General features: G+C 48.1%; 2 protein-coding genes across 4 annotated transcripts in view; one reads left to right on the plus strand and one right to left on the minus strand.

Annotated features, from left to right (window-relative positions):
* Window positions 1–1,741, minus strand: part of MRRF (mitochondrial ribosome recycling factor) — a 59,081-nt gene extending 57,340 nt beyond the window's left edge. The window contains exon 1 of one of the 3 annotated variants that reach the window (XM_063936933.1): window positions 1,657–1,741. The gene's annotated coding sequence lies outside the window, so the exon portion shown is untranslated. Of the gene's footprint in view, window positions 1–602; window positions 622–1,579; window positions 1,628–1,656 lie in introns of those variants that run through there. The other 2 variants (XM_063936934.1, XM_063936935.1) reach the window with 2 other exon arrangements.
* RBM18 (RNA binding motif protein 18) overlaps window positions 1,714–24,685 on the plus strand; it is a 122,670-nt gene continuing 99,698 nt past the window's right edge. Inside the window, exon 1 of the mRNA XM_063936937.1 lies at window positions 1,714–1,801. The gene's annotated coding sequence lies outside the window, so the exon portion shown is untranslated. The remainder of the gene's footprint in view (window positions 1,802–24,685) is intronic.

The following is a 24,685-nucleotide window of genomic DNA, read 5'->3' on the forward strand; positions in this document are numbered from 1 at the left end:
CGCAGAATCACACTTGACATAATTAGCTCCACCTGTGGGCCTTTAAAAATGTGTCTGTAAGTAATTAATACACCTGTGCTCCTGCTGGGTTACCTGCAAAACATGCACTGTGTGGGGTCCTGAGGACCGAGTTTGAGAACCTATGCTATAGTGCATAGGTTCTCAAACTCTGTCCTCAGGACCCACACGGTGCATGTTTTGCAGGTCTCCTCACAGAATCACAAGTGAAATAATTATCTCCACCTGTGGGCCTTTTAAAATGTGTCTGTGAGTAATTAATACACCTGTGCTCCTGCTGGGTTACCTGCAAAATATGCACTGTGTGGGGTCCTGAGGACCGAGTTTGAGAACCTGTGCTATAGTGTGATGTCCGTTTACCAATCAATGAATGTGGTGCTTTTTGTCAGTAGTCTCCTTTACACATAGTGCCATCTAAGGATGGTGCTATGAATACTTCCATGTCCCACTGCCATCTCCACACATGCTCATATTGCAATTTTTGAAGATGCCATGCATGCACACCACAGCTGCTCAGTAGCCCTTATGTACCACATCAGCACTAAGATGATATGATGTGGCCAGATAGAGATGACATACAGTACCTTCCACATGACCAAGAGGTACAAAATGCTGTTCCTGGATTTCCTCTCAATTTATGATTGCCATCACTTATGCTGAACTAGTTAGTTGATAAGAAAGGTTTTTGACCACAGGTGATGGCAATTATAAGTTAAGAGGGAAGTCCAGGAACAGAGAATGTTGTCCCTCCTGTCCTATGTTGGGTGGTATGTGATTGCCTCTGGGGTGTTGCTGTAGCAGCTACCCGAGTCTCTCTATTTAATACACTGCTGCACTGAGACATCCTGCATCGCTGCAATAAGTGCTGATGACTTACACGTAGGAGTAAGTGACATGATAATACATCACATCTACCCCTTAGTATTCATGTTAACCTACAAAACTAAGACAATAAGAATAAATGATAAAGGGCCCCATACACTAGAACGATATGTCTAGAGGCTGAAGTCCGGGCGTTTTTCCTTGAACTCTCCCGGGAGCTTCCCGTGAGTGGTTCCATACGATTCCAAATGACTTGGTACATTTTGCATGCGATATATCGTACACGATCCCAGCAGGATCCGACATATCACGAGTGCAGCACTAGCGATCTGGAGGATCCGATCCGACGCTCACGGGGCAGCGCATCGGACCGGATCAGATACACAGCCAAAATGCCTGATTTCACCCAATATATCTGCCCGAATTGGGCTGAAATCGTGCATTATCGTTCTAGTGTATGGGGCCCTATAGAACTGTCTAAAACATACAAAAAATAAGCATTTCAAAGTGCAGATGGTCACTGCAGAAAAACAGATATTTCCAGAGCCAAGTCTTCAAAATATGGGACATTAGACAGTTTGCATCTATGACCTTGTATCATACATCAAGGTACATAGCTTTAAAAAAAACTACAGAGGGAGAACACACTCGCTAGCTTCCAATGACTAAACACATGAGGAAGGGAGCCCCCCACAGGATTTTACAAGCTGACTGACAATAGGTAATGGCAGTCTCCTACCACATAAAAGCAGCACAGTTCGGCAATACGGCTCTAATTATCCTACAACACCTAACAAAGCATGATAATGCCCTCACCTGCTGCCAGTCTCTGCTGGGCTTCACGCGTCCCCTACGTCATAACAGCGCGACACCACTAGATACTAGAGTCGCACTCTCACGTCAGAGCAGGTCCTCTGCTTGTAGGATGATCGGGCGTCTGAAGTTAAAAGGACATTTCCGGGTAAGGAGTATTATGTAGTATTATATTCGGCAGAAAGCGTATTACGTGAATAAGTAGAGACAGTAATGTATATATGTGTTTGTATTGTAATGGGCTGATAGGTAACGGGCCATAGACTGGGCAGCAGTGCTGATGGTATTGGGGGATGGGGGCATCTGATTATTATCTGTTTATTTGGGGTCAAAGTAGAGGCTTTCGTTGTTAGCATGAAGAGCAAGAATCGACAGAAAAGGGCTAAGTAACCTGTGACTTTTCAGTTGAACTACAAATCTCAGTATGCCTTGCTATTTCAGTATTTATATCAGTACTGCACCACATCGGATGTTACGCTTTACCCCAGTGGGGAGGTGCAGTCTTTGGCTCTCAAAACTGTAAGATTCTCTACAGCTGCAGGTAGGGTTGATTCTATATCGGAGTGAGAGAAGGGACCTTCTGACGTACCTAGGGGAGGAGACATGTCACCAGGGGGAGGAGCTACGAGCGAACAGGGTACCTGAAAAGTACGCTCGCCACGCTTCGGGCTCGGTGGCTCGCTTCGCTCGCCACCTGATTGCTAACGGGAATAGTTGGTGGCGTGGATAGTAGAGCAACTGTCCCGCTGGCCCTGCTCCTCCCCCTTTTGTCGTATCGCCTCCCCCTTACGGAAAAGGTCCCTTAGCCCACTTGGATCTAGCTTCAACCCTGCAGGTAGGGTGGATGCTAGAACCAAGTGTCTAGAGCAGGCATTCCCAACCACGGTCCTCAAGGCACACCAACAGTGCAGGTTTTAGTGATATCCAGGCTGCAGCACAGATAGTTAAAACAAAATAACTGAGCTACTAATTAAGTCACCTGTGCTGAAGCCTGGATATCACTAAAACATGCACTGTTAGTGTGCCTTGAGGACCGTGGTTGGGAATGCCTGGTCTAGAGGACCTCTGATGTCAGTGGGAGGAGCTAGGCCGTCTGAATACTTTCACTATCCACGCCATCGACTACTCCCTTTTAATAGCCCGGTGGTGAGCGAAGTGGAGCGAGCCACCGAGCCCGAAGTGTGGCGAGGGTATATTTCAGGTACCCTGTTCGGGCCTTGCTCCTACTCCTGGTGCCGTCAGAGGTCCTTTCCCCAACTTGGTTTTAGCTATAACCCTGCAGGTAGCCCAAGTCTACTTTACTGGTATTAAGGACCTGCCACTCGCCAAGCCGCTGGCTGTTGTGGCCAATGTCGCTTTTGTTTTTTCTTCTTCATACAGTGTATATCCCCCTTCCATGTCTGCCCCCCTCATGTTACCCAATCATATCAAGTTCAGAACATGGGGCCTCTGGGCTATCAGTTTCATTATCTACGTCAGGGGTGGGGAACCTTTTTTCTACCAAGGGCCATTTGTATATATTTATAAACTCCTTCGGGGGACATACAAAAATGATCAACTTAAAAATTAGCCTGCCCCCAGTAGATATGCCCCCAGTCAGTAGTTATGCCCCCAGTAGATAAACCCCCAGTCATTTGTTATGCCCCAGTAGATATGCCCCCAGTCACTTGTTATGCCCCGTTAGATATGCCCCCTAGTAGCGACGCTTACACACATTAAAAGAAAAAAAAACCACAATACTCACCAGCCCCGCTCCTGCTTCCGGACCATTGCCCTCCGCCTGTCCGCCGCTCCTCAGAACTATGGGAGAGACGTCATGACATCTCTCCCATAGCGCCGCACACGCACACTGCCAGAGCTGGAAGCCAGAGCTCAGGAGTGAGCTCCTGCCTCCGGCTGCTGCTGAGGGGAAGAAGCCGGGCGCCCACTAGTAACAAAATCTTAGCGGGTGCCAAGAATCTCCCTCGGTTAGGTGAGCCGGGTCGGATCAAGTGGCTCTGCAGGCCTTATGCGGCCCTCGGGCCTGAGGTTCCCCACCCCTGATCTACGTGGACATCTATTGGGAATACAATGTGGGGGGAAAAATATTTTTGTAAACACCACAAATTGGCGCAAGGGAATGCTGCCCGTGGAAACTATTGACTCAACTGGATAACACCCCTAATCCAAAATAAATTGCATATATATCGAACAAGATCGTCAATGGCTTCCTTTTGGCGCATGTTTCCCATGCGCCAAAGGAAGCCATTGACTCTATCTATTGGGAATAGTACAGATGTGTCCTGCTACAGTGTTGCTGTGTATATCCGCTTACTGTAGTGGGACTGCGATGCGTAAGCACAGCTAGCCAGCTCCCATTCACATCAATGGAATGGTGGGCACGTTCGCGCGTGGCTCCCATTAAAGTTAATGTGTAGATGCGTATGCTATGCCACAGTTTGTATGCACAGATGCGTATGCATCCTGGCAATAAACCAAGAGGACACATCTGTAACTTGTGGCAAGCGAGGCGAGTGTACACCTTTTAGTGTTCTGAACAAGTATAATGATGTTCTGAAGCAGTTTACTTATGCCACTACCTATTCCAAGGGGTCCCATGTTCTAAATTTTAACCTCCCCAATCTACTATCTCTTCCTCTCTGCCCTCACCCTGTCATTACAATCAGTTCCCAGCTATTACAACTCACAGGAGGGCCACTATAATGCATTATTCTATTCCAGTGGCCAGAGCTGCTCTGCTGAAACTCCTGTTATGATATCACTGTTCCAGGACCATGGCTTTGGGGTTATGGTTGCAATTCCTATTATGGCTTTATCTGTGTGGAGTCTGTATGATCTCCCTTTGTTTGCATATCCATTCCCTGGGTATTTCAGTTTCCTGGCACATTTTAAAAGATCCACAGGTGGTTCTAATTATTTCACTTGTAATTTTCTGAACAGATCAGGAAAACATGCACTGTTACTGCGTCCTGAGGACTGGATTTGAGAAGCACTTGTTTATACCATACTAGCTGACTTTTGCATAAGCATTTCAGGGGCTTGTGAAAGCAATTCCTGTGTTTATGACGCAGAAAATAGCATATACTGCTTCAACCTAAAGCTGTATCTCAGAGCTTACTTGTGTCCAACTGCAAATGAGTCCGAAAGCAGTTACATAGTTCGGCGCGCACACACACACAGACTATTGTATGTATAGGATGCAAGAAAAAAGCATGTTTATGAGCCTACACTCTCAAAATGATCAACTGACCGCGTTGTCCTCCGTTATTGAGCTGTGCATTGAGGTATTGTGCGGGTTTACTTGTAGGATTGAGCTATGGAGCCGTGGTGATACAAGGAAACTGGGAGCATGTACAATTTCAATTTGAATACAGTAAGAGAATACACTGGTCACTATACATCCATCACACACCGGAAATTGCTGGGACTAGCACATCAGCAAATTCCCAGGTCTGATCTCCATGACCCTGGCCGATGGAAGGGTTGGGGACCCGGGACTTAGTCTCGGGTCGTTTCCCTTCAGATATACCAAAACCCTGTGTTGATGTGCGTTCACATGCATTAACCCTGAATATTGATGCATGTATATGTATATTGTTATTGTTGCAAAGCAAAGGCGCAAATTCTTTAGGAACTGAATCCAGTTAACTCGCCCCTTCACATGAAGGGTCATTTCTCATACGTCCTAGACGATGCTGGGGTCACATTAGAACCATGGGGTATAGACGGGATCCGCAGGAGACATGGGCACTTTAAGACTTTGAAAGGGTGTGATCTGGCACCACCCTCTATGCCCCTCCTCCAGACTCCAGTTTTAGAATTGTGCCCAGTGAGACTACAAGGGAGCTCTACTGAGTTTCTTTGAAAAAGACTTATGTTAGGTTTTTTTATTTTCAGGGAGGCTGCTGGCAACAGTCTCCCTGCTTCGTCGGACTTAGGGGAGAGAAGTATGACCAACTTCTAGTGAGTTTAATGGCTCTGCTTCTGGCTGACTGGACACCATTAGCTCCTGAGGGTGATGATCGCTGGGTACGCCTAGATGCTCATCCCGCAGCCTGCTGTCACCCCTTACAGAGCCAGAAGTCAGAAGACAGGTGAGTAGCAGAAGAAAAGAAGACTTCTTCAGTGACGGCATTCTGAGGTACAGCGCAGCGGACTGAACACTGCGCGCCATGCTCCCACACAGCACTGCAGCGTGCAGGGCGCGGGCCAGGGGTGGGGGCGCCCTGGGCAGCATCAGAAATCCAAATTTTTCGACTGGCAAGAGGGGACATTAGTGCCTAGGCACTGTCCTAACCCCCGCCACTATAAATATTGAGTAAAATAAGCGGGACAGAAGCGCGCCGTTTAGGGGGCGGGGCTACTTCCTCACAGCTCACTCTCAGCTCGGCGCCATTTCCTCTCCAGGAGCAGAGACTCTGGTCCTTCCTCACACTGCTGACAAGTATCAGGGTGCAAAACGGGGGGGGGGGGGGGGGGGGGGGGGGGGGGAGTATAATTTGGTGCAATATTGTTGATATTAAAAGCGCTACAGGTCTGGGGCATTTATTAGTTTTTTCAGAACCGTTAATTGGCGTTAGGTTGTGAGCTGGCAAATCCCCTCTGTGTCCCTCTGACAGACTTTACTGTGGGTCTGTCCCCTATATGCCCGGTGTGACTGTGGGTGTTGGGTACACGTGTGTCGACTTGTCGGAGGCTGAGTACTCTCCCCAGCAGGAGGCTGTATTAGGGGCACAAGCGGCTGTGGGGGTGACCCTGTCGGCACCGCCGACTCCTGATTGGGGGAATGTTTTGAATGCTAATGTGGCTCTTATTAGTAAAAGATTGGATAACTCTGAGTCCCAGACCCAGACATGGAAGAAATTTGTGGAGAATGTGTTATTACAAATACAGGACCCCTCGGGGTCACAAAAACGTACTTTTGCTCAGTTGGCAGACACTTATACTGACACGGACACTGATTCCAGTGTCGACTATTGTGATTCCAGATTAGATCCAAAATTGGCAAAGAGCATTCAGTACATGATTGTGGCGGTCAAAGATATTTTACATATCACTGAGGACCCTGCTGTTCCTGATAAAAGGGTCTGTATGTATAAGGAAAAGAAACCTGAGATAACGTTTCCTCCCTCTCATGAATTGAACGCTCTATTTGAAAAAGTCTGGGAAAGTCCCGACAGAAAGTTTCAGATTCCCAAAAGGATTACGGTAGTTTATCAGTTTCCCTCTGCGGATAGGGAAAAGTGGGAGTCACCCCCCCCCCCCCCCCCCCACTGTAGACAAGGCCCTGTCACGTTTGTCTGAAAAGGTGGCTCTCCCGTCACCTGGCACGGCAGCCCTTAAGGATCCTGCGGATCGTAAAAAACAAGAAACTACGTTAAAGTCCATTTATGCGACCACAGGTACGCTAATCAGGCCTGACATTGCATCTGCGTGTGTAAGTAGTGCTATCGAAAAGTGGGCAGACAACTTGTCTTCTGATGTAGATACCCTAGATAGGGATAGCATCCTCTTGACGCAGGGTTATATCAAGGATGCTGCAGCTTATCTAAAGGAAGCTGCGAGAGATATTAGCCTTTTGGGATCAAAGGCCAATGCCATGGCAGTCTCAGCTAGGCGAGCATTGTGAATTCACCAATGGAATGCTGATGCTGATTCCAAGGAAAATATGGAATCTCTACCATATAAAGGTAAGGCCTTGTTTGGTGACGGCCTCGATGATTTGGTATCTACGGCTAATGCGGGTAAGTCATCCTTTTTGCCTTATGTTCCTCCACAACAAAAGAAAACGCACCACTATCAGATGCAGTCCTTTCGGCCCAATAAATACAGAAAGGGCCAAGGTTCTTCCTTCCTTGCTACTAGAGGAAGTGGAAGAGGTAAACAATCACCAGCCTTTTCGGGCTCCCAGGAGCAGAAGTCCTCCCAGGCTTCTACCAATTCCACCGCAGGACGTTGGGGCTCCTATGCGGGAGTCCGCATCGGTGGGGGCATGTCTCAAACTCTTCAGTCAGTTCTGGTTTCGTTCGGACCTGGATCCTTGGGTCTTACAGATAGTATCCCAAGGGTACAAACTGGAGTTTCAAGACGTTCCCCCTCGCCGATTTTTCAAATCGGCCTTACCAGCTTCTCTTCCAGACAGGGAAGTGATATATGACGCCATACAAAAGTTGTATCAAAATCAGGTCATTGTCATGGTTCCCCCGTCACAACAGGGAGAAGGTTTTTATTCAAGCCTGTTCGTGGTCCCGAAGCCAGACTGCTCGGTCAGACCAATCCTAAACCTGAAATCCCTCAATTTCTACCTAAGAAGATTCAAATTCAAGATTGAGTCTCTCCGTGCTGTGATCTCTAGTCTGGAGGAAGGGGATTTTATGGTATCAGTGGACATAAAGGATGCCTACCTACATGTTCCCATTTATCCTCCGCATCAGGCTTACCTGAGGTTTGTAATTCAGGATTGTCATTACCAATTTCAGACGTTGCCGTTCGGTCTGTCCACGGCTTCGAGGATTTTCACCAAAGTGATTGCGGAAATTATGGTTCTCCTTCGCAAACGAGGAGTCACGGTTATCCCATACTTGGACGATCTCCTGATAAAGGCGAGATCCAGGGACCAGTTGGTGCAAAACATTACACTATTCCTGACAGTTCTTCAACAACATGGTTGGCTCCTAAACTTGCCAAAATTGCAGTTGATTCCAACGACGCGGTTGTCGTTTTTGGGACTGATACTGGACACAGTGGAAAAGGCTCTGGAACTTCAGAGTCTGGTCAAACAAATTCTGAAACCAGCAAGAGTGTCAATCCATCAATGCACTCGTTTACTGGGGAAGATGGTTGCTGCCTACGAGGCCATTCAGTTTGGCAGATTCCATGCCAGAGTGTTTCAGTGGGACCTGTTGGACAAGTGGTCCGGATCCCACCTGCACATGCACCGAAGGATAATCCTGACTCCCAAGACCAGAATCTCACTCCTGTGGTGGCTACACAGCTCTCACCTCCTAGAGGGGCGCAGGTTCGGGATCCAGGACTGGATCCTGGTAACCATGGATGCAAGTCTCCGAGGCTGGGGTGCAGTCACACAGGGGGAAAACTTCCAAGGAAGATGGTCAAGCCAAGAAACTTGTCTCCACATAAATGTTCTGGAGTTAAGGGCCATTTACAACTGCCTTCTACAAGCGGATCATCTTCTTCGCAATCTGCCCGTACTGATCCAGTCAGACAATGTAACAGCAGTAGCGTACATAAACCGCCAGGGCGGGACAAAAAGCAGAGCGGTAATGGCAGAAGCCACAAATGTTCTCCGTTGGGCGGAAAAGCATACAAGCGCTCTGTCAGCAATATTCATTCCAGGAGTCGACAACTGGGAAGCAGACTTCCTCAGCAGACACGATCTCCATCCAGGAGAGTGGGCCCTCCATCAAGAAGTCTTCACGGAGGTGACAAGTCAGTGGGGAATTCCTCAAATAGACATGATGGCATCTCGTCTCAACAAGAAGCTTCAGAGATATTGTTCCAGGTCGAGGGACCATGGGTGTTTCAGTCGGTGTACGTATTCCCTCCACTTCCTCTCATTCCAAAGATTCTAAACACCATAAGAAAAACAAATGTTCAAGCAATCCTCATTGTCCCAGTCTGGCCAAGGAGGGCTTGGTATCTAGATCTTCAGGAATTACTCATAGGAGATCCCTGGCCCCTTCCTCTACGCGAGGACCTGTTGCAGCAGGGGCTGTGAGGCTATGCAGGGGATATGAGGCTGTGCGTGTATCAAGGCTTACCGCGGCTACGTTTGACGGCATGGCGGTCGAACACCAAATCCTAGCCCGAAAGGGTATTCCCAGTGAAGTCATTACCACACTTATTCAGGCCAGGAAGGGAGTAATGTCTAAACATTACCACCGTATTTGGAGAAAATATGGAGGAATTTCAACTAGGACGTTTTCTCCATTTTCTTCAAACAGGTGTGGATGCGGGCCTAAAGTTGGGCTCAATTAAGGTACAGATTTCAGCCTTATCTATTTTCTTTCAGAAACCATTGGCCTCCCTTCCAGAAGTTCAGACTTTCGTGAAAGGCGTGTTGCACATCCAACCTCCATTTGTGCCTCCAGTGGCACCATGGGATCTGAATGTGGTGTTGCAATTCCTCCAATCACATTGGTTTGAACCTTTACAGGAGGTGGAGTTCCTCACTTGAAAAGTGGTCATCCTATTGGCCTTGGTATCTGCAAGGCGGGTGTCTGAATTAGCGGCCTTGTCTCACAAGAGCCCTTATTTGTTCTTCCATGAAGATAGAGCTGAATTGAGGACACGTCAGCAATTTCTACCGAAGGTGGTTTCCTCTTTTCACATGAACCAACCGATTGTGGTACCTGTGGCTACTGACACCTTCGCTGAGTCAAAGTCTCTGGATGTGGTCAGAGCTTTGAAGATTTATGTCGCCAGAACGACTCGGATTAGGAAAACAGAGGCTTTGTTTGTCCTATATACTCCCAACAAGATTGGGTGTCCTGCTTCCAAGCAGACCATTGCGCGCTGCATCTGTGGTGCGATTCAGCGTGCTCATTCCACGGCAGGATTGCCGTTACCGAAATCGGTGAAGGCCCATTCTACTAGAAAGGTGGGCTCGTCCTGGGCAGCTGCCCGGGGGGGTCTCGGCGTTACAGCTTTGCCGAGCAGCTACTTGGTCGGGGTCAAACACCTTTGCTAAGTTTTACAAGTTTGATACCTTGGCCGATGATGACCTCAAGTTTGGTCAATCGGTGCTGCAGAGTCATCCGCACTTTCCCGCTCGTTCTAGAGCTTTGGTATAACCCCATGGTTCTTATGTGACCCCAGCTTCCTCTAGGACGTATGAAAAAATAGGATTTTAATACCTACCGGTAAATCCTTTTCTCTTAGTCTGTAGAGGATGCTGGGCGCCCGTCCCAGTGCGTACTGTATCTGCAGTTATTAGTTGTGGTTGCACACATGTTGTGTTACGTTTATAGTCAGCCTGTTGCTGAAATTGTTCATGCCGTTGGCTTGTGTTCTGTTTATTGCCACGTTGTGCGGCATTCTTGAGCTGTGAGCTGGTTTGAATCTCACCTTAGTATAAATCCTTTTCTCGAAATGTCCGTCTCCCTAGGCACAGTTCCTATAACTGGAGTCTGGAGGAGGGGCATAGAGGGAGGAGCCCCACGCCCTTTCAAAGTCTTAAAGTGCCCATGTCTCCTGCGGATCCCGTCTATAACCCCATGGTTCTACTGTGACCCCAGCATCCTCTATGGACTAAGAGAAAAGGATTTACCGGTAGGTATTAAAATCCTATTATTGCTGTTGCAGTGGCGTGTAAATGCTGGCAACAGCATCTGAACTTGCCCCCTCACTTCCCTATCCTGCCGCAGACTTGTATATTTTTATATGCAGCCCTATGATCAAAACTGCAAAACCAATGTTATCCTAATAAAATAGTTACTAATTGGATTGAGCATTATTATTTTTACATACAGGGTAAATACTGGTTTCTTTTGGATATAGCTCACAGATACTGGACATCTTGTATATAAATCTCTGCACCATAGCATGGTTTCACCCAGGTGCAAAGTTACTTGCTCTTTTTTGCTTTGCTCTGAACTCGTAACCATAGGATCGCCTTATCAAAGCAATGAATAGCCAGACTTGGGCAAAAAAAAATTATATGGAAAATATTGAAATCAGACTCTTTAACCCCCTTCAGTGGCGGGTTTTTCGAATTTGGTCACACCTCCCAGGGCAGGTTTTTAATTTGTTTTTCATGCACGTTGCCAGGGGTTTCATGTGCGTTGCCAGGGGTTGCACGCGCTGTGTCATGCATTTTGCCATGGGTTTTATGCTCTGGGATCCATGCTCGTTGCCATGGGGAATGCTCGTTACCTTAGTGAATGCTCTTTTCCTAGGGTTAGCTAGGGATGGCCACTGACCATCGATGATTCAAAATCATTGATGGTCTATGACCGATGTCGATTACTTTTACCATCGATGGGGAAGAACAAGATGGTTTCCCACCATCGATGGTTCAGTGCTACCGATTTTTATTTAATTTTTTTTCTAAAAGTGTCAGGGCACTGTGCTAAGCTCCGCCCCCTGGTCCACCCGCATGTGTACTGTAAATAGGGGATGGGTAAAACCATCGATGGATCCATTCCTGATAGTTTTACACCATCAAGGTTATCCATCGATGGGTGACCCACTGATGGCCATCCCCCGGGTAGCATGAGCTGTCGCCAGCACTGATATCCTCTCTCCTCCCATCCTCCCTTCACTCTGTTCTGCTGGTGGTTGTTTGCAGAATGATGCAAACGCTGTTTAGGTTGTGCAAGATAGAATAATTACATACTGCTTTGAAAAGAAAAGTGCTCTGGCTTGGGCTGTAGTAATGGGAAGCTGAGAAAAGGACTTTGAGTTGTGAGGGGATGTAGTTAATATCCAGGCAGTCTGGATCCCGGCGCTCAGAATACCGACGCCAGGATCCCGACCACCAAGAATGCTGACAGCTGCGCCAATGCTGTTCCCACTTGTGGGTGCCCACGACACCCATAGAGTGAAAATTGAAACTTTGGTGAGCGCAACGAGCCCGCAAGGGGCTTTCTAGCACTCCTGGCGGCCAGGATCCCGGTGTCGGTATACTGATCTCCGAGATCCTGGCCACCAGGATTTCATCCCCAACCCGTTGTGAGCTATGGAGAGGGGTGGCCTGGCATTGTGTAGTGCTGGTCATTAGAACTGTATTATGCTGGTCATTTGGATAACCACTCTGTATTTAAAGCATGCCCCTAGATATATCCAGCAAGGGTCCTTCACTGTCCCAGAAACCATAGTGTTATGGTAAGCTAACAGTTTGTTATCATTAGTACACTGTAAATGATCCATAGCTCTCTGTTGAAGCATCATTGACTGACAGAGACTTTAGGGTGATGAGAGCCATGTGGTAGACCTGCTTAATTAAACAGGGGTTTTATAGAGCGGAAACTGTCTTTAATTTGTGCCATGTATCTTAAAATTATTATGCATCCAAATCTCGCAGATGGCATGGTGAAAAAATTCAATATATTTTCTACGAGGATGCAAATTCTAGAATAAGCACAAATATCTTATTTCTGCAGTGGGGTACACTGTGTTCCACAGGGAAACATCGGGGTGTAGGGTTGGATCTTGACCCAGAGGCACCAACAGGCTAAAACTTTTGACTGTTCCCAGGATGCATTGCATGGCCTCCTCTATAACCCCGCCTCCGGACACTAGAGCTCAATTTGTAAGTTGGTGCCTGCATAGCCGGTTACTTAATGGGGGGGGGGGGGGCAGGCTGCGCTAGGCAGCTCTGAAAAGGAGCTTTTTAGAAGTCTTCAAGGGCTGCAGCACTTTCTCTGTCATTATGACATGCTGTGCTGCAGCTCCATCACCTCCCCAGCAGCGCTGCATACGCCCGCGTCCAGTACCCGGGTACTTGCAGCGGTGGTGCACCGGTCCACAGGCACACCACCGCTGACGCTCTCCAGGATCGAGTGGCTGCACATCAGGGAGGAGGTAAGAAGGTACCCCAGGCGGGACCGCTGGTAAATCGCATTCTGGTCACTGTACTAGAAGGCCGGCTGCGCCTCTGGCGTGGACACTGTACTGCACAAGGACCACACTATATCCCCAAGGGCAGGGAGCACAAGTCGGATTTCAAAAAAACAAAAAAAAAATCCATCTAACATAGGCTTCACAGTACCCGGTTGTGAGGACCAGCATAGGGGATAAGGCGCTGACCTGTAGCCCCTCCCCCAGTTCCGGCCGCCATCTACTGCTGGTGTTCCCGCCCTGGAGCTTCATTTCTTCTCCCAGGAACAGAAACCTGCTTCAGGTACACCAAAGTCCTCTGCATGACGGTGGACTGCACGCCTCGGAGGTGGGGCCGGTGGGAGCGAGACATTTCAGTCATGTCTGGGTGTCCTCCGGCCTGGACCCCTGGGTACAAGATATTGTGTCCCAGGGGTACATGCTGGAATTTCAAAATCTCCCTCCTCACTAATTTTTTCAGATCAGGCTTGCCAGCTCTGCTGGCAGACAGGACGGTCCTGCAAGAAGCCGTCCAGAAGTTGGTGGAAGCACAGGTCGTTGTGCCAGTACCACCTCACACGCAGAACAAAGGTTACTATTCGAACCTTTTTGTGGTACCGAAACCGGATGGTTTGGTCAGGCCCATTCTGAACTTAAAATCACTAAACCCCTAAAGGGCAGTGATATCAGGTCTGGAGGTGGGGGAATTCCTAGTATGCCTGGATATCAAGGATGCGTACCTCCACATTCCGATTTGGCTGCCACATCAAGCTTATCTGCGATTTGCACTGTTGGACTGTCACTTTCAGTTCCAGGCCCTTCCATTCGGGCTCTCCACAGCACCGATGGTTTTCACCAAGGTGATGGCAGAAATGATGATTCTCCTCCGCAGACAGGGGGTGAACATAGTTCCGTATCTAGACGATCTGCTGATAAAAGCATCGTCCAAGGAGAAGCTGTTACGGTCCATAGCACTCACAACTCGGCTTCTCAGAAAACATGGTTGGATCCTGAATCTTCCAAAGTCACATTTGGAACCAACCAGAAGGTTGTCCTTTCTGGGAATGCTCCTAGACAGGGAGGTGCAGAGGGTGTTTCTCCCAGAGGAAAAGGCATTGGTGACTCAAACGATGGTCCGGGAAGTCCTGAAGCCAGCCCGGGTGTCAATTCATCAGTGCATTCGCCTTCTGGGGAAGATGGTGGCCTCTTACGAGGCTCTGCAGTACGGGAGGTTTCATGCTCGGTCCTTCCAACTGGATCTCCTGGACAAGTGGTCAGGATCCCATCTACACATGCACCAGAGAATACGTTTGTCACCAAAGGCCAGGATTTCACTCCTCTGGTGGCTGCAATTATCTCACCTTCTGGAGGGCCGCAGGTTCAGGATTCGGGACTGGATCCTTCTAATCACGGATGGAAGTCTCCGTGGCTGGGGTGCAGTCACTCAAGGGGAAACCTTCCAAGGAAGGTGGTCAAGTCTGGAAGCCGGCCTGCCGATAGTTCCAGAATGTTTAAGAGCCATCTACAACGGGCTCATCCAAGCGGCCCATCTTCTGAGAAATCGGGCCATTCAAGGGCAGTCGGACAATGTGATAACAGTGGCTTACAAAAACCGACCGGGCGGAACGAAGAGCAGAGCTGCAATGGCAGAGGTAACAAGAATACTCCTCTGGGCACAAAAACACGCGTTGGCGCTGTCGGCAATCTTCATTCCGGGAGTAGACAACTGGGAAGCGGACTTACTCAGCAGACACGATCTCCATCCAGGGGAGTGGGGTCTCCATCCGGAGGTGTTCAAGGAGGTAACAGATCTTTGGGGTGTACCCCAGATCGACATGATGGCCTCTCGTCTCAACAAGAAGCTTCGGAGGTATTGTTCCAGGTCGAGGGACCCGCAAGCAGTGGCGGTGGATGCCCTAGTGACTCTGTGGGTGTTCCAGTCGGTGTATGTGTTTCCTCCACTTCCACTCATCCCAAGAGTTCTAAAGCTCATAAGTAGAACAAAGGTTCTAGCGATCCTCATTGCTCCAGACTGGCCAAGAAGGGCTTGGTACGCAGATCTTCTGGTTCTACTGCAAGAAGAGCCAAGGCCTCTTGCTCTTCGGGAGGATCAACTGCAGCAGGGGCCATTCGCCTATCGAGACTTACCGCGGCTATGTTTGACAACATGGAAGTTGAACGCCTGATACTAGCTCGGAAGGGCATTCCGAACAAGGTTATTCCTACCCTGATACAGGCTAGGAAATGAGTAACGTCTAAACGTTACCATCGAATTTGGAAAAAATATGTATCTTGGTGTGTCAGGCTCCGGAGCCTTACCTCCAGCGGGTGCGCCCGCGGGTTACCGTCCCGCTGGTTAGCGCGGCTGCGGCGGCAGGGAGCTGCTGGCGGCGGGTCCTCCTGAACGGATGTGCGGCTGCCAAGGGCTGGGTGCCTGGAGAGCCGGGCGCTGCGGCGGGGATCTCTGCGGTAAGGTCCTCTGGTGGTAACACAATATAGTGTGTCAGAGACAGAAGCTGGCTAAAGCTGTGTGCTGACAGCTAAGTATGTCTCCTGTGCTGGGGGCAGCCATGTTGGAGACCAGAGTATTACCAGTTTAGTTCCCAATCTGTGTCCAGCCAATCCTGTGTGTTCTCCCCTTACAAAAGGGGGCTGGCTCAGAGGGAGAGTGCCAGTGCTTCAAGTTACCTCCTTGTGAGAGGTTCTCAAGCTCTGTGCTCCCAGGTTACTTCTGGTTCCCTGGTCCTGTTTGCTCTCATTCATCGGTTACCTAAACGCTGCTGCAGTCCTGCTGTCTAAGTCCGTTGCCACTCGTGGAAGCGCTCACGGGGTCCCAGGTCTTAGAGGAGCTCCAGGTGCTAACGGCGGTTCCCGCAGCAGTCTTCATTTCTTCAAAGTCCAAGTTCTTCAGCCTCGTCTTTTAATCATAAAACACAGTCTTCAGTTCTTCTTTACCGGAGTTCTTCAGCTTCACTCTTCAAGTCACTTAACCATAGACTCTAATTCTTCCAGTTTCTTCAATTTCTCCAATATTCGTGTACAGCCTGATTATTCATTAAAACTAAAGTTATCTTCCTACGAAATCCTCCTTTTCTTTACGCCCTCCGGCCAACGTTAACACTTAGTTTGGCTTCCACCCCATGAGGAGGAATTACATTCACCCACCTCGTTTACTCTCCTCACAGGTAGCTGTCTCTTCAGCCAAAACTTGGTTGTCGGAACCCCAACCCCCTGCCGAGCGAAACATTGTGAGTCCAAGAAATTTCCTGCAGTGGAGTTTCAACTGAGACTGTTTCTCCTCTTCTTACAAGCTGGTGTGGATATGGGCCTAAAGTTGGGATCTGTAAAGGTCCAGATTTCGTCCCTAACCGTTTTCTTCCAAAAACAATTGGCTGCCCCCCCTGAGGTTCAAACCTTTTTGAAGGTAGTTCTGCACATCCAACCTCCCTTTGTACTGCCTATGGGCCCTCATTCTGAGTTGTTCGCTCGCTAGCTACTTTTAGCAGAAATGCAAACACAAAGCCGCCACCCTCTGGGAGTGTATCTTAGCATAGCAGAATTGCTAATGAAAGATTAGCAATTGCTAACGAAAGATTACCAATTCTGCTATAAGTATTTCCTTGCAGTTTCTGAGTAGCTCCAGACCTACTCTTAGATTGCGATCACCTCAGTCCGTTTAGTTTCTGGTTTGACGTCACAAACACGCCCAGCGTCCGACCCGCCACTCCTCCGTTTCTCCAGCCACTCCTGCATCTTTACCTGGCACGCCTGCATTTTTTAGCACACTCCCTGAAAACGGCCAGTTTCCGCCCAGAAACACCCACTTCCTGTCTGCCTGGTGCTTGGGACCTTAACGTGGTGTTGCAGTTCCTCTGCAGGAGGTTGAAGTCAAATTTCTTACGTGGAATGCTGTCACTTTGTTGGCTTTAGCTTCTGCTAGACGTGTGTCGGAGTTGGTGGCTTTATCGTGTAAAAGCCCATACTTGATCTTCCATGAAGATAGAGCTGAGCTCCGGACACGTCAGCAGTTTCTTCCGAAGTTTGTGTCGGCATTTCATATCAACCATCCTATTGTGGTGCCAGTGGATACTGACTCCTCAATTTCATCAAAGTCCTTGGATTTTGTAAGGGCTCTGAAAATTTATATGAAAAGGACTGCTCGTCTCCGAATCGGACTCTGTTTGTCCTGTATGATCCCAAGAAAATTGGGTGTCCTGGTTCTAAGCAGACAATATCTTGCTGGATCAGGTTCACTATCTAGCATGCTTATTCTACGGCTGGCTTGCCATGTCCTACGTCTGTCAAGGCCCACTCTGCACGTAAGGTGGGGTCTTCCTGGGCGGCTGCCCAGGGTGTCTCAGCATTACAACTTTGCCGGACAGCAACTTGGTCTGGGTCGAACACGTTTGCAAAGTTTTACAAGTTCGATACTTTGGCCTCTGATGATCTGAAGTTCAGTCAATCCGTTCTGCAGGAGCCTCTGTGCTCTCCCTCCCGTTCTGGGAGCTTTGGTACATCCCCATGGTACTAATATGGACCCCAGCATCCTCTAGGATGTAAGAGAAAATAGGATTTTGGTTACCTACCGGTAAATACTTTTCTCGTAGTCCGTAGAGGATGCTGGGCACCCGCCCAGCGCTTCGTTTTCCTGCAATTGTTATCTGGTTCAGTACAACTTTGTTTTTAGTTAGGTACTGCGTTGTTTACTTGGTAAGTAATGTTCTCAGCTGTTGCTGAGCTTTCAAGCTAAGTTAGCTTGATGTGCCTTGTATGTGTGAGCTGGTATGAATCTCGCCACTATCTGTGTTAAATCCTTCTCTCGAAGATGTCCGTCTCCTTGGGCACAGTTTCTAGACTGAGTCTGGTAGGAGGGGCATAGAGGGAGGTCCCAGTCCACACTCTCAAACTCTTAAAGTGCCAATGGCTACTGGTGGACCCGTCTATACCCCATGGTACTAATATGGATCCCAGCATCCTCTACGGACTATGAGAAAAGGATTTACCAGTAGGTAACCAAAATCCTATTATCTATTCACTAGTCCAGTGCAGTTTTATTGTGTGTTAAAATCATTTCTGCATTGTCATACCATTGTGACTGTGTGTGCCTGCATCTGCTATATGGATTTCACTCTGTGTATCCCAGCTATAGCAATGACTGTATTCTGTACCCTGGGGGCTAGGTGCGTCAGGGTCTCATATATAGTGTTACACAGTATATACTGTTTAGTGTATTTTACTGTGTATTTCAGTCACCTCATTCCGCTTTAATTCTCTGTTTGTGTCCTGTATTTATTGTCACATAAATCAGGGGGTTATTTGCAGGTATTGTATTTATCTGGATTTATTGTACTGTTACGCTCTATGGCTACATTCACTATAATGTTTGTCACACAGGGCGGTAAATCCGCGGATGCTTCTGCATAATGCAGTGCTTGCACCAAGGATTTACATGAGGGGGAAGTTGTACCTGATGGTTTGTGTACTGGGTGCCATACATCTCCCAGTAAGCCTGTAGCCAATCAGGAGCCACCATGGGCAGCTTTCTCAAGTATGCTGAATATGCTTGTGACACGTCTTACGACCCCGTGGGCCCTCCTGTGCCATTGCAGCCACATAATGTCCCTGTAGTTAATCTGCCCTGGTCGGACTCTCTGTCTACCCAAAGAGATTGAAGATCAGAGTAATGGAACATTTATATAATATAAGAAAAGGACTATTAACACACCGTTTGTCAAAACATTTCTTGGACGATCACGACAAGAATCCAATAGGATTAAAGTTTATAGGAATCAAAAAAATTCAACCGCAGAATGAAACAGAATAGATTTTTGCCTTACAAACACTTCAGCCAATGGGTTTAAATGTGGACATTTTATTTTAGGAACACGTTTAATTCAAACATACATTTTCATATTTTTATTAATATTAATTTTTTATCTGCTTTTACATAAATACAAAAAACACAAACTACTTCTATATATTAAATAATTTATTGATATTTTTAACCTGCTTTCACATAACTATAAATGGAGTGCAATACCTGCAGGTTTGTTTTTAGCCATGTGCATGCCACTTTTTTAATTTGAACTTCCTGGGAAACGACTCTGGAATGTTTTTTTTTCTAATAAAGTTTTTTCTTATAAAAAAATCAAGTTGGCTAAACCTGCGCCATCCATGACTAAGGGCTTGTAGCCTGAAACATGTTGGAGGAAGCGCTGTAAACGGACTCCAAAAGACTTTTATTTTACTCCACTCTGCATTGCCAGCACGCTGCTGGGTTCATTCAAGCCGCCTCACAGACCGGGACATCAATCAGTCATCAAGCGCCGCACGGCGCAAGTGAGCAGGGCCGGAGAAAGCAGCAAGTCGGAACGGGGGAATCAGCCGCTAATATTTCAGATAATTCTGATGAGGATGTGGAATATACTGAACCGTCAGACACTGATACAGTTGCTTCTGACGAGGAACCTGCAACTCAGGGACGAGGAACCTACAACTCGGGTTGATGCTCCTGACCTAGTGGAGGCTATTAAGCTGATTCTACAAATTGATGAGGAGGTAGATCCCACTACTGCGTCGGTAAGAAACCTGATAAGTTCAAACATCAGAAGGTTACTAAAGTAGTCTTACCACATTCTGACCATTTAATCAACATATGTCAGGAATGCTGGTCTTCTCCAGGAAAGAAATCCCTGCGGAGTTGAGTAACAAGTGGGAAAATCCACCGCCGGTGGACTCTCATGTCTTGTACTGTCATCTACTCTGCCTGTCACTACTGTCACCTCACTGAAGGAACCGACGGATAAGTGTGTGGAGGGATGCCTGAAGTCTATTTACTCCCTTACCAGTGCTGTAGATAGACCCACTATAGCAGCCTCATGGGCTGCAAAAGGAATTGAAGCATGAGTCCAGGCATTTGATGACGAGCTGCCTCTGGATATTTCTGACACTGCCAGTCAATATCTGTCTCATATGACCACCGCCTCCCACTATATTCAGGAGGCGTCCTCTGATGCAGGTGTAATGGCGGCCAAGGCGTCTACTACATCTATTCTGGCTCGCCGAATTCTGTGGTTAAGGTCCTGTAAGGTGGACCTGGACTCCAAAAAGACCTTGGAGGTGCTCCCTTTTTAAGGGAGACATCCTATTTGGGGAGGATCTGAACAAGATTGTGACTGACTTGGCGACTGCTAAGACTGCGTTTCTCCCAAGTACTAATCCTTCTGCTCCGAAGGCTAAAAGTACCACTTTTCGTTCCTTTCGACCACCGGGGAAAGCAAAAGGGCAGGCGTACCCGAGACAAGCTTGTGCTTCCAAAACCACTAAGCCCAAACCTAAGCAATCCTGGGCCGCCCATCAGCCTGCTTCCAAACAAGACAAGCCTGCTACATGACTGGGCGGGCCTCCCCCTGGGGGATCCCAGGGTGAGAGGCCGACTTCTTCAGTTCACACAGGCCTGGTTAAAGACCACTTCGGAAGCCTGGGCGCGGGAAGTTGTCTCTCACGGGTATGCAGTTTCTTTCAAGAGACGTCCCCCTCGCCAGTTCTGCACGACAGTTATCCCTTCGGATCAGTTGAAAGCGCAAGCTCTACACCTGGTTGTGCGATCCCACCTGGACACAGAAGTGGTAGTGCCAGTACCTTTGTCCCAGAGAGGCAGGGGATACTATTCAACCCTGTTTCTAGTCCCGATACCCAATAGGTCCTTCCAGCCTATACTCAACCTCACATCACTGAACAAATTTGTGAGAGTGTCCAAGTTCCGTATGGAAACACTGCGCTCGATTGTACTGGTCATGAAACCCGGAGATTATATGGTAGCCCTGGACATACAGGATACTTACCTGCATATACCTATTGCCATATTGCATCAACAATATCTGTGGTTTGCTATTGGCAACCTACATTATCAATTCCGGGCTCTGCCGTTTGGACTGGCCACGGCCCCTCGGATCTTCACCAAGGTCATGGCTGTGATGACGGCCATTCTCCGCCGTCAGCGAATCGGGATCCTGCCGTATCTGAACGACTTGCTGATCCTGGCGAACTCCCAAGATGTTCTCCTCAGTCATCTGGAACGAACTGTCCAATTCCTACAAGCCCACCGGTAGCTTATCAACTGGTCCTCACTGGTTCCTGCTTGGAGCTAGGTGCACCTGGGAGCACTGTTGGACACACACAACTAAAGATTGTTTCTGTCTCCAGAGAAATTTCTGAAACTTCAGGACAGGATCAGATACTTCCTCTCTCGCCCAAGAGTGTCGATACACTCGGCGATGAAGTACTAGGCCTCATGGTGTCTGATTTCGACATGGTAGAGTACGCTCAATTTCATTCCCACCCTCTTCAGAGGTTAATCCTTTCCAAGTGGGACGGCCAGCCTCACCGGATCAGATCCCAAATGATCTCCTTGATTCCGGAGGTTCGTCTTTCACTGAGCTGGTGGCTACAGGACCAGCAGTTCAGCAGGGGCCATCCCTTCTGGATCCCAAACTGCTAGAGCAACACTTTCTTCAGGGTTGGTGAACCAAGGAGGAATCTCTCCTCCCGATAAACATTCTGGAATTGTGGGCAGTATTCAATGCTTTGACTCTTGCCCTGTCTCTGATACAGAAAAGGCTTGTTCAAGTACAATCGGACAACGCCACCACGGTGGCATACATAAATCATCAAGGTGGCGCTCGAAGCCACATGGCAATGATGGAAGTGTCAAAAATCCTTCGTTGGGCGGAACGCCATCTGCCAGCAATATTGGCAGTGTTCATTCCCGGAGTCCTAAACTGGGAAGCGGATTTCCTCAGTCGTCAGGACATACACGCCGGAGAGTGGAGTCTTCATCCGTAAGTCTTTCAACTCCTAGTGGACAAGTGGGGCCTACCAGATGTAGACCTGATGGCGTCTTGACACAATCACAAGGTTCCGGTCTTCGGAGCAAGGACAAGGGTTCGTGGACGCACTGGCAATTCCATGGAACTTTCAGCTGCCATACAAGCTCCCTCCAGTGTCACTCCTGCCCAGGATACTATGGAAGTTCAAGCAAGAAGGAGGAATCTTACTTCTAGTCGCTCCAGCATTGCCCAGATGGCATTGTTTCTTAGACCTGCAGGGTCTGTCAATCGAGCGTCCTCTTCTACTTCCTCAGCGCCCAGACCTCCTCGTTCAGGGCCCTTGTGTCTACCCGGACCTGGCCAGACTGGCTTTGACGGCGTAGCTCTTGAAGCTTCACTCCTAAGGACCAAAGGATTCTCCGAGGCGGTTATCCAAACTATGTTGAAGGCCCGCAAACCGGCTTCTACATGGATTTATTACAGGGTCTGGAATTCTTACTTCACCTGGTGTACTGCTAAGAATTACGATGCATACAATTTTAGAACTTCCAGACTTTTGGCTTTTCTGCAACAAGGCCTCGACTTAGGTTCGTCTGGCCTCCCTCAAGGTTCATATTTCTGCCTTGTCGGTGTGGTTTCAGAGGAAGATTGTCTATTCCTGACATTCATGCTTTCACTCAAGGTGTTTTATGGATTCATCCTCCCTATGTCCCTCCTGTGGCTCCATGGGATCTGTCTGTCTTGAATGCCCTACAAGAGTCTCCATTTGAACCTCTTGAGTCTGTGGACCTTAAATATCTTACGCTTCAGGTCGTGTTTCTGCTGGTTATTGCCTCTGCTAGGAGGGTGTTGGACTTAGGAGCTCTGTCCTTTTGTCCCGCCCTTTTTGATTTTTTTTACCGTGACCGGGCAGTTCTTCGAACTCGACCTGGTTATTTACCTAAGGTGGTGTCATCTTTTCACCTTAACCAAGAGATCGTGGTTCCGGCTTTTATCTCTTCAGATTTGTCCTCCAAAGAGCGGTCTTTGGATGTGGTACGGGCTCTCCGTGTTTACGTGGAGAGGACTGCCTCTCTGAGGAGGTCTGATACCCTTTTTGTACTTTTTGGTTTTCACAAACGTGGCTGGCCTGCGAAAAAGCAAACCTTGGCCAGCTGGATTAGAATGGTGATTGCACAAGCTTATGCACAGGCTGGTCTTCCAGCTCCTGCTGCTATCAAAGCCCATTCTATTCAGTCTGTTCGACCTTCTTGGGAGGCCCACCGTGGCACGTCCGCTGAACAATTGTGCAAGGCGACTACGTGGACCTCAGTGGACACGTTCATTAGGTTCTTTGCCTTCGATGCTTCCGCCTCCCAGTATGCTTCCTTTGGACGCCGGGTTCTTGTACCCGCTACGGTGCGTCCCCTCCCATGAGGAACTGCTTTAGGACATCCCCGATGTTTCGGCTTTGGAACACAGTGTACCCTGCTGCAGATAAGATGATTTATGGTAGACTTACCATAGTTAAATCTCTTTACACTGGGTTCCACAGGGTGCCCACCCTGACGTACTTGGCTTCTTGGGTTTGTATGGCATTAGCTGCTGGTCCCTTCTCCTGTCGTGAGAATGTGGTTCTATGGGGGTAATTCCAAGTTGCTTGCAGCAGGATTTTTGTTAGCAATTGGGCAAAACCATGTGCACTGCAGGGGAGGCAGATATAACATGTGCAGAGAGAGTTAGATTTGGGTGTGGTGAGTTCAATCTGCAATCTATTTTGCAGTGTAAAAGTAAAGCAGCCAGTATTTACCCTGCACAGAAATAAAATAACCCACCCAAATCTAACTCTTTCTGCACATGTTATATCTGCCTCCCCTGCAGTGCACATGGTTTTGCCCAATTGCTAACAAAAATCCTGCTGCAATCAACTTGGAATTACCCCCTATGTGACTAACATCTGCCTTCTCTTTTACCTGCTACTGCGTTGGACTGGTTAACGAAACTGAGCTCCAGTGTCCGGAGGCGGGGTTATAGATGAGGCCATACAATGCATCCTGGGAACAGTCAAAGCTTTAGCCTGTTGGTGCCTCTGGATCAAGATCCAACTCTACACCCCGTTGTTTCCCTGTGGAACCCAGTGTACCTTGCAGAAAGAGATTTAACTATGGTAAGTCTACCATAAATCTCCTTTTTCTTTCTGAAATTGGATACATTGGACAATTATCAGATTGTTTTTTTTTTTTTTTTCCATTTATTTGTGATTGATTTTAATATGGAGTTTTGAAAACATGGTATTTACTAAAGCCCATATCACACATAAATTAGCATGATTTTAAATGCCATCCCAATTTTTCTGTAATGGCAGTATACATTCAGCAATAAAAATAAGATTTTACTTACCGATAAATCTATTTCTCGGAGTCCGTAGTGGATGCTGGGGTTCCTGAAAGGACCATGGGGAATAGCGGCTCCGCAGGAGACAGGGCACAAAAAGCAAAGCTTTTTCCGATCAGGTGGTGTGCACTGGCTCCTCCCCCTATGACCCTCCTCCAGACTCCAGTTAGGTACTGTGCCCGGACGAGCGTACACAATAAGGGAGGATTTTGAATCCCGGGTAAGACTCATACCAGCCACACCAATCACACCGTACAACTTGTGATCTAAAC

Source organism: Pseudophryne corroboree, chromosome 8, assembly GCF_028390025.1.
Source record: "Pseudophryne corroboree isolate aPseCor3 chromosome 8, aPseCor3.hap2, whole genome shotgun sequence".
Classification (NCBI taxonomy): Eukaryota; Metazoa; Chordata; class Amphibia; order Anura; family Myobatrachidae; genus Pseudophryne; species Pseudophryne corroboree.